The sequence below is a fragment of the Drosophila gunungcola genome (assembly GCF_025200985.1).
Source record: "Drosophila gunungcola strain Sukarami chromosome X unlocalized genomic scaffold, Dgunungcola_SK_2 000038F, whole genome shotgun sequence".
Taxonomy (NCBI): domain Eukaryota; kingdom Metazoa; phylum Arthropoda; class Insecta; order Diptera; family Drosophilidae; genus Drosophila; species Drosophila gunungcola.
The window spans coordinates 255713-266366 of NW_026453189.1; the positions used below are offsets into that span (position 1 = coordinate 255713).

At 35.9% G+C, this 10654-nt stretch overlaps 2 long non-coding RNA genes across 2 annotated transcripts; both read left to right on the plus strand.

Moving 5' to 3' along the window:
• The first annotated feature begins 2691 nt into the window (after positions 1-2691).
• Positions 2692-3814, plus strand: LOC128260751 (uncharacterized). Its single transcript, XR_008268169.1, has 3 exons — positions 2692-3002; positions 3080-3531; positions 3591-3814. It is a non-coding gene; the product is annotated as an uncharacterized LOC128260751 (long non-coding RNA).
• A 4815-nt stretch (positions 3815-8629) lies between these two features.
• LOC128260750 (uncharacterized) lies at positions 8630-9695 on the plus strand. Its single transcript, XR_008268168.1, has 3 exons — positions 8630-8947; positions 9025-9476; positions 9536-9695. It is a non-coding gene; the product is annotated as an uncharacterized LOC128260750 (long non-coding RNA).
• The last annotated feature ends 959 nt before the right edge of the window (positions 9696-10654 follow it).

Consider the following 10654-nt stretch of genomic DNA (forward strand, 5'->3'; position numbering starts at 1 on the left):
AACACACTTATGTATATAATTTTGTATTTTTAGTTTTTTCTTCGGACAAGATAATTGAAAATAATATTGAGGAACAAAATCGTGATTATCTTCTTGATGCCACTTTTAAAGTTTGTCCTTTTGGGATTTTTAGGCAACTTTTTATAATTTACATTAAACATATGCAGAAGGTAAATTAATTATTTTAATTGATATAGGTAAATAGATTATTGTATTTTTTTGCATTGCTTTAGATAACGCCGTTTTTATTCATATTGATGACGCGAAAATCTGAGCTATGCTACCAGCACTTGTTTATGTTATTTATTGATTGCAACATTTGTTGCTTAAAAGGTGGATCTTTTATTTCGGACTATGAAAACGCAATGCGGAACGCTCAAAATAACTGCATCCCTCAATGAACTTCTTTGCTTGTTGGTTCCATTTTACACAAGCATGCAAAAAATATGAAAAAAAAAACGTCCGGATTCGAAAAAATGCTAAAATGCAATAAACATGCATATGTGCTCTTTCTCAAGTTTTGTACTTACCGCTCCTACCCGCTACAAAAATAGTCGAAGCTTTTAATATGCTGAAATGCCAAGCACAATCTTTAGAAAATAAGATGTTTTCTCCATTTTTAACATATTTCGAGAAACAGTGGCTTAAAAAGGTTGGTTCTGTATTATAAGCTATTACTTATAAATTTGTGTTGTTCTTAATTTTTTGGTATGTATATTATAATGGACTATTTCTATTCTTAGGAAGGACCTGAGAACATTTCGGTTTTTAAGCGTTCAACTCGAACCACCGGATCTGTTGAAGAGTATAATTTGAATTTAGGCAATAAGATTCGAGCAAAAGGGCATTTTTTTAAATTTGTACAATGTTTAATTGTTGCAGAATTTGAGAAAAGCCGCGAATTCGCACTCCTGTTTACGGCGGTGTTGGAAAACAACTAATATCGAAACAGTTACGTGTAAGTATATAATATTTTATGAAGAGATAATTATACCTAAGAACAATTATGTTTTTCGGAATCGTGCTTAAAAAATCATGGACGCAATGGAGTTGTTTGAGAACGGAGAAATAGATATTCAGGGATTTTTAACTCGCACGATTTCGCTAAACGATCCTTTTTAACAGTGTGGATGACACGGAAACTAATTCGCCTGAGCTTAATTCTTCAAAATCATCTAATTCCTCAGACGGTTCCAATTTAAGTCAGTTGTCGGATGCTGCTATTGTCCAAATGAACCCATTTAATGTGTGCCTATTGAAGCCTGAATCTGTTTGGCTTCGACCATATAATCATGTAAAAATCTGCGACTTATGTTGGGATAAAATTGTTGAAAATATTTCCTTGAAAAATAATGACATTGAAGATGATGAAAGTGGAAATTAGAAACCGAAATGTCCCAGCTGTAATCAGCCTGTTAATGAGGCAATTCGAAATGTTTTTATTTACAATTAAGTAAGAAGTCAACTAAAGTGATGTTAATAAATCTAAAAACGAACGGTTTAAAGTAATACATATAAATGACAAGGTTTTTCTTTGAATCGGGACGGTATCATAGAGTAAGAACTATATAGAGGCACCATTGGCTCTGCCGCTCTCTCGAGTGACTTTTCCAGTGATTCCACCTAGAATATATTCAGTCTCTCACGGTTCGATTCGAACCTTTAATTCGGTCCCGCGGTGAGTTTCTGCATCTGAACTGCTCGCTCTTATTGTTCTGTTTTTAGCTTATGGGAAATGCGGCAGAGCGAGTGAAATGACCAAATGATTTTTGTTTTGTTGACAAAAACGTGGTTCTTGTTTTCCCATAGAAAGCGACTGGGACCGATTTCAAAATCCACATAGGACCCAATCATGTCTGAGTTAAATTCAAATTGTACTGAATTTAATTAATTTTGAATATAAGGATAAGTTAATTTTAAATATTTTCTTAGCAAAACGTATTGTGTTTTGATAATAAGAATTATGTTAATTATAACTATTAATAGACTAGATGAATATATAATATAATTATTCTTTTGTATTTGCACTTTCAATGTTTCTAATAAAACCAAATAAAAAAAATCCGTTATATTATTTATTATGGTGGAATTAAGTTTGTTGCAAAGATATATTGTTATTTTTGTATTTTATTATATTTGTTTTTTTATTTTACATTTTTTAAATATTTGACATTATCAAGTACAAAGTAGTACTACCATAAACTTTTATACCCTAGCAGAGGGTATTTCCTTTCCTGTTATTTTATCTGGTCACTTTGTTTTCGCCATCATCGATACATCTGGTGGAAGTGGCCAAGCGCTACCTATGCATACCAGCATCTACTGAACTAATAGCCTGATTCCATTGGCGCATTAAAACGCATTTAGACTAATGCGCATTTATTTACACAGGGAACCCCATAACGCTAAGTGCCGCATTTAAAATAAATGCGATTAAAAACCATTCGCACCGAACGTTTGTAGAAAAAAAATAATTTCTTTTGGATTTGCCAAAATTCAAAAGTAAACAAACTCAAATCTGCTGTTCTTGCCACTCACATGTCGGAGTAGACATGTCACTGTATTACAAAGAACTATTAAAAAAAAAAGTTGTTAAATCGATATAATCGATGGTTTAAACTTTCACTATCAAAATATCGAGTGTGGGCAGATATCGAAAAAAAAATCACGAGGTCGGCGCCAAAACGGTCAAACGCACTTTTTCCCCATCTCTAGCGGCCTTTGCAAAATCTGTCAGTTCCGAAATACTCCGGGACTGACAGCCCACGGTCCCTCGATTGATTTTTGATGCATACACCTGGAATGCTTTGATGGCCGGTGTGGCTACGACCGGGATGATGTAAGGATCAATCATCTCCGCAACTGGGTAAAAGTTGCGAGGAAGCATTTTTAAATTGCACTGCTATTGCTGCTGTTGTGATCGCTCTGATACAGTCTGCTTCACTCTGGGCCCTTGGCTCAGTGTAATAATCGAACGTGTACTCCTGGCTAGTTTATTTTAAGTAAGCTTGTATTTTTAAACATTCAAATATTTTCATTTTTAATTTTACTATGGGGTTTTCTCTGGGTGTACTTACAGGGTCTGCTTCAGGCGTTCAATCTCCTATTGCATAGTCACAATCCGCTCCTCCTGCTCTTTTAGCGCCATAGATCCCCGCGCTATTTGCTCCTTCAGCAACTGGATGACATGCTCCGGCCGCCTCACCTCCCTCTGTTTGAATTTCAGGGTCCCGAAGAGGTTGCGCGGTTAATTCCCGGCCGCGGGACCTGACTTTTCAGCGTGTCTTTCTCGCCAACTTGACAGTACATTTTGTCCAGTTTGGCTCGGTTCTCCTGCTCGGTCTTCTGCTGGCTGTTTATCAAGTCGTTCCGAGCGGTGAGCATCTGCTGATCGAGATCGGTCTTCTCCCGCAATTTGGTCATCTCATTGTTTAGCCGATCCTCGACTTGAGATTGGGTCTCCGATTCGATGGATTTGATATTTAATGCTCCTCTTAGTGCACTGGAACTTGGAAAAAAAAATTTAAAAAGGTATTTTTCAAAGTCCGATGTAAAACCAACTTATCTGCATCATAGCATTTTCCGTTTAGTTCCTCAAAGTCAGCGTGCTGCTTCAAGGCATTGTTAACCTGCATGTTGAGAAAGTTTTTATGGTCCTCGAGGTTTCGCATCTGCAGCTTGAGATCGCCAATAACCAGATCCTTCTCCATGACACCCTTGTCCATGACATCCTGACGCTGCTGCAGATTGACAAAGTATCTCACACTTTAATTTTTATTTTTAAGTACGGTAAAACGTAGTTTTAAATTTAAAAAAAATTTAAGTAAAAAAATTTCCTGTTGGATAAGCCAATTAAACGCCAATAATGACATTATCATGTTTTAAGTTTACTTTAAGTAAGCTTGGGTGACCCTTAACAGTGGCCGCAATGGTCGGAAAGAATTCTCTTAACAAGAAAGGAAGCAAACTTCGGCAAGCCGAAGTTCATATACCCTTGCAGCTATTGCAAAAACTAAATATTCTTACAACATTAAAATTATCATTTACTTGCGTATATGTTTAAAAACATTGAAGCTAAGATGATTTGCAGCTTAATTTTTCGATAGTTCCTTTGGCAGCTATATGATATCGTTTTCCAATTTTAATAAAATTAATAAATAATTAATAATAATAATCAGAATAACTAAGCGTAATTCTGAACTGTCCAATTAATAATGAGACAAAAAGAATAAAAATAGAAACATTACAAAATAGAAAATTACATTTAAAAAAAAACTATTTTTATATATTTTTATTGTTTTCATGGGAGCTATATATCGTCCGATTTTGATGAAATTTAAACCGTTATTCTGAAATATTTAACTATTACTATATGTCGAAGAACTAAAAAAAATATTAAAAAACAGCAAAGGTTTAATTTTTTTTGTATTTATTTTTCGGATTGTTCCTATGGGAGCTATATGATATAGTCGTCCGATCCGTCTCGTTCCGACTTATATACTACCTGCAATAGAAGGACAACTTTTGGGAAAGTTTCATGCAGATAGCTTTAAAACTGAGGGACTAGTTTGCGTAGAAACGGACGGACAGACGGACATGGCTAGATCGACTCTCCTTGTGATGCTGATCAAGAATATATATACTTTATAGGGTCGGAGATGTCTCATTCACTGCGTTGCAAACTTCTGACTGAAATTATAATACCCTCTGCAAGGGTATAAAAATGGTCGAAACCTACAGGACTCAGCTCAAAACGGAATCAAGGAGAAGTGCGACTCGTAGGTATCTTATATATGATCTTGGCGCTTGTAATTACTTTACCGACGCATTCTCTGTGGAGAAGATCCGCACAATTTTCATGGCCAGAAGCCAGCGACACTATGTGCCCGATCTGCAACAAGAGGGAGCAGGAAAACATCGTGCACTTTATAGGACTCTGCCCCATTTTGCGGGAGATCCGCCTGCTGCATTTTGGGAAGGCGCAGCTGCACTGGATGGGCTCTGTTGGTCGGCTCTATTTAACTACATCAGCGCAACCAAGTCGATATATATCTACTCCTTTTCTTGTTTGTATAAATATATATGTAAATCACTTTAATTGTAAATTTGTAATGCCGTTTCCTCAATGTATTTTTTTATAAATAAAGGACACACTACTACTACTATATTTATATCTGCTTTATATATATATATTAATATATATCCTTTTATATAAAATACATACATACATATAAAATTATATATATTGAGTAGATTTCAAGACAACATATTTGGATTTCTTTATTTATGTAAAATAATGGACAGAACAACATGATCACTAATGGATCAGTAATCAATGATCAAGTTTGTTCTGCTGAACGCTTATGACACATTACGCATTAATTAATTAATTTTGGCTTGTTTTGTTTGTTTTTTATTTTTGTATTGTTAACATTCTAATTTTCTGTTTATTCTCATCGATATTTATTAAAGTAACTGATACATATGTATGTAAACGAGATCAAAGTTGTTGATGGGCATACAAACGCACATAACATAACGGGTCTCGCGCAAAAAAATATTTGCTAGATGTCTGCATTTTTTCAGAAATACATGCACAAACACATATATACAGCTGTGGTCGTAATAATAGTGGTGGGAAAATGTGCTTTAAAACAAATCTTTAAGGCATAGGATAAATTTTTTTTAGTTTATTATTTTGCTAACTAAACAATAAGCAAAATGAGACTTAAAAACATTTTGAGATTGTTTAGTTGATTAATTGAAAACTGTTAATAACTTCCTAAAATTCACTTTTCGAAATCGAACGAGCCTGAACATTTTTTTTATCAATCTTAAAAAAAACAAGAAAGAAAGCAAACTTCGGCAAGCAAGCAAGTTCATATACCCTTGCAGCTATTGTAAGAAGTAAATTTTTTTGAAAACATTAAAATTATGATTTACTTGCGTATATGTTTAAAAACATTGAAACTATGATGATTTGCAGCTCAATTATTAGATAGTTATTTTATATATTTTTATCAATTCTATGGGAGCTATATGATAAGTCGTCCGATTTTGATGAAATTTAAACCGTAATTCTAAAATATTATCCATTACTCTATGTCGAAGAACTACAAAAAAAATATTAAAAACAGCAAAGTTGTAATTTTTTCATTTATTTTTCCCATTTTGCTATGGGAGCTATATGCTACAGTCGTCCGATCCGTCTCGTTCTGACTTATGTACTACCTGCAATAGAAAGACAACTTTTGGGAAAGTTTCATGCAGATAGCTTTAAAACTAAGAGACTAGTTTCCGTAGAAATGGACGGACAGACGACCGGACGGACGGACAGACTGACATGGCTAGATCGACTCTCCTAGTGATGCTGATCAAGATATATATATATATGAGTTGCAAACTTCTGACTGAAATTATAATACCCTCTGCAAGGATATAATAAAATTTAACTTCTCTATTTTTAATTTTTTTTGACAAAGTAAAAATTTGATAGTTTAGAATTAAAATAGGAAAACGATATCATATAGCTGCTATAGGAACGATCTATTCGATTGAGCTGAAAATCATCATAGCTTCAATGCTTTTAAACATATATGCATATAAATCAAAATTAAAAAGCATTTAATTTGTTTCCTTTCTTTTTTGGAATGCATTTAGTTTACCCATAGTAAAGTATACCTATTTTTTAACATTTCTTGGCTTACATACATATACATATAACAACCATCAACAATATATGATGATATTGCCAAATACAAATTTTAACTGATCTTTTGGATATATAGACATCCGCTTCATATTCATGAACGTACGCCAGAACCCGCCGTAAAGCCTAGTATTCAGATCGACGAAACCGGTGGCCGCTTATGAGAGAGAGCGAGAGGCAAATAACCGGCTAACACTTTCGTTAATGCAGAGCGTTGCCAGACGTCTGTGATGAACTCTGGATGAATGATTGTCAGGTCCTGGCGAACAGAATACAAAATTTAATCTTTGATGTTGTTGGATCTGAACTTGCAAGCGAAAATGAGGGGAAAAAGACAAAAACACGAAAAAGCCACCATTCCAATACCAAATTTAACTCTAGCGTCGTTATATTCAACATCTTCGATTTTGCTTTCTCAAGTTAATGTGAACTCTGGAAACTTCGGTCTCACTAGAAAGAATAAAGTCTTTTCGCTGGCGAAACTGTTCGTCGATCTGAGTACTAGGCTTAAAAACACAGACTTGGCCAAAATGCATCTCCATTTTCAAAAAAGTCCCAAAATAGCCAAGTAAAAATCATCTTAAAAAATACTGAACACAACCGAATCTTCAGCCTTCTAATCGCAACAGCGAGCTGTAGCGACTTTTCCGTCTCTTTCTACCACAATACCTCTTATGGAAGAAAAAGCCGCTGAAGCAGAATTTGGTTACTGTGTTAAAAGGCTTTTACAACAACAGACACTAACAAAAGACAGCTGGCAAGCGAGAATTAGATGGACGGATTTTATAGCGAGGGCTGGGTAGAAGAGTTTTTACATTTCAAAATTGGTAATGCTTTGATATTCAACCATATTTAAGCAGTTACCAAGTACCCAATAAGTAAAATGGCAGTTTTAACGTAAAAATTCGCTTGCAAATAACAATGTTAATATATCCTGTAGAGCTGTAAAACAATCGACGATAGTATCGATATTATCGATGGCGGCTGTGCTGCGGGTCGCCATCGATTGTGTTCGACATCATCGATACATCGAGTGGAACACACAAGTCTGGTGGAAGTGGCCAAGCGCTACCTATGCATACCAGCATCTACTGAACTAATAGCCTGATTCCATTGGCGCATTAAAACGGATTTAGCCTAATGCGCATTTATCTACACAGGGAATCCCATAAGGCTAAATGCCGCATTTAAAATAAATGCGATTATTAAATGCGATTAAAATCCATTCGCCACGAACGTTTTTAGAAAAAATACAGGAAAATACCGATGTTTAACGATATTTTGTTCGTGCCACCACTACATCAGCTGTTTTCTATATGCAAGGTTGGCGCAATTTTTGGTGTCTTTTGAATATAAAATCTATTTTGTATAAAAATGACTGAAAATTAAAGCGCACGCTGTAAATTCTGCTTGCAGTACCACAATGCATTACTGCTGGATCTCTGGCATAAAATAACTCCCACATATACGGGGATCCTAGCCCTTTTTGAAAACTGTGGTTTCTCCATTGCAAACCCGTCATAACAACGCAATCAGCTTCTCTTCCTTGTCGTCCAAGTTGGCAAATGCCTCGGTCGCATTATAGATGTCCTGCTGAGCATTACAGAGTTTAGTAAACTCATTCATGTTCATTAATTTGAATTAATTTCTTTGGATTTGCCAAAATTCAAAAGTAAACAAACCCAGATCAGCTGCTCGTGCCACTCACATGTCGGAGTAGCATTAGTTAAATGCTAATGCGCTAATGGAATCAGGCACATTTAAAAAGTCCACTAATGCGGCAATGGAATCAGGCTATTACAAGGAACTATTAAAATAAAAAGTTGTTAAATCGATATAATCGATGGTTTAAACTTTCACTATCAAAAATATCGAGTGTGGGCAGATATCGAAAAAAAAAATCACGAGGTCGGCGCCAAAACGGTCAAACGCACTTTTTCCCCATCTCTAGCGGCCTTTGCAAAATCTGTCAGTTCCGAAATACTCCGGGACTGACAGCCCACGGTCCCTCGATTGATTTTTGATGCATACACCTGGAATGCTTTGATGGCCGGTGTGGCTACGTCCGGGATGATGTAAGGATCAATCATCTCCGCAACTGGGTAAAAGTTGCGAGGAAGCATTTTTAAATTGCACTGCTATTGCTGCTGTTGTGATCGCTCTGATACAGTCTGCTTCACTCTGGGCCCTTGGCTCAGTGTAATAATCGAACGTGTACTCCTGGCTAGTTTATTTTAAGTAAGCTTGTATTTTTAAACATTCAAATATTTTCATTTTTAATTTTACTATGGGGTTTTCTCTGGGTGTACTTACAGGGTCTGCTTCAGGCGTTCAATCTCCTATTGCATAGTCACAATCCGCTCCTCCTGCTCTTTTAGCGCCATAGATCCCCGCGCTATTTGCTCCTTCAGCAACTGGATGACATGCTCCGGCCGCCTCACCTCCCTCTGTTTGAATTTCAGGGTCCCGAAGAGGTTGCGCGGTTAATTCCCGGCCGCGGGACCTGACTTTTCAGCGTGTCTTTCTCGCCAACTTGACAGTACATTTTGTCCAGTTTGGCTCGGTTCTCCTGCTCGGTCTTCTGCTGGCTGTTTATCAAGTCGTTCCGAGCGGTGAGCATCTGCTGATCGAGATCGGTCTTCTCCCGCAATTTGGTCATCTCATTGTTTAGCCGATCCTCGACTTGAGATTGGGTCTCCGATTCGATGGATTTGATATTTAATGCTCCTCTTAGTGCACTGGAACTTGGAAAAAAAAATTTAAAAAGGTATTTTTCAAAGTCCGATGTAAAACCAACTTATCTGCATCATAGCATTTTCCGTTTAGTTCCTCAAAGTCAGCGTGCTGCTTCAAGGCATTGTTAACCTGCATGTTGAGAAAGTTTTTATGGTCCTCGAGGTTTCGCATCTGCAGCTTGAGATCGCCAATAACCAGATCCTTCTCCATGACACCCTTGTCCATGACATCCTGACGCTGCTGCAGATTGACAAAGTATCTCACACTTTAATTTTTATTTTTAAGTACGGTAAAACGTAGTTTTAAATTTTAAAAAAATTTAAGTAAAAAAATTTCATGTTGGATAAGCCAATTAAACGTCAATAATGACATTATCATGTTTTAAGTTTACTTTAAGTAAGCTTGGGTGACCCTTAACAGTGGCCGCAATGGTCGGAAAGAATTCTCTTAACAAAAAAAGAAGCAAACTTCGGCAAGCCGAAGTTCATATACCCTTGCAGCTATTGCAAAAACTAAATATTCTTACAACATTAAAATTATCATTTACTTGCGTATATGTTTAAAAACATTGAAGCTAAGATGATTTGCAGCTTAATTATTCGATAGTTCCTATGGCAGCTATATGATATCGTTTAAATAGTCAAAAAGAATTTCTAAAAAAAATTACAAAATAAAAAAGATAAATTAAAAAAAAAATTTGTTTATACAATATTTGTATTGTTTTCATGGGAGCTACATGATATAGTCGTCCGATTTTGATGAAATTTAAACCGTAATTCTGAAATATTTAACTATTACTATATGTCGAAGAACTAAAAAAAAAAATTAAAAAACAGCAAAGTTATAATAAATTTTGGTATTTATTTTTTCGATTGTTCCTAGTCGGCCGATCCGGCTTGTTCCCACTTATATACTACCTGCAATAGAAAGACAACTTTAGGGAAAGTTTCATGCAGATAGCTTTAAAACTGAGAGACTAGTTTGCGTAGAAACGGACGGACAGACTGACAGACGGACATGGCTAGATCGACTCGCCTAGTGACGCTGATTAAGAATATATATACTTTATAGGGTCAGAAATGTCTCCTTCACTGCGTTGCAACTTCTGACTGAAATTATAATACCCTCTGCAAGGGTATAAAAATGGTTTCATATGAATGATGACTGATTGACCTCTGCGGGCAACCTATAGTAACAGATTCATTGACT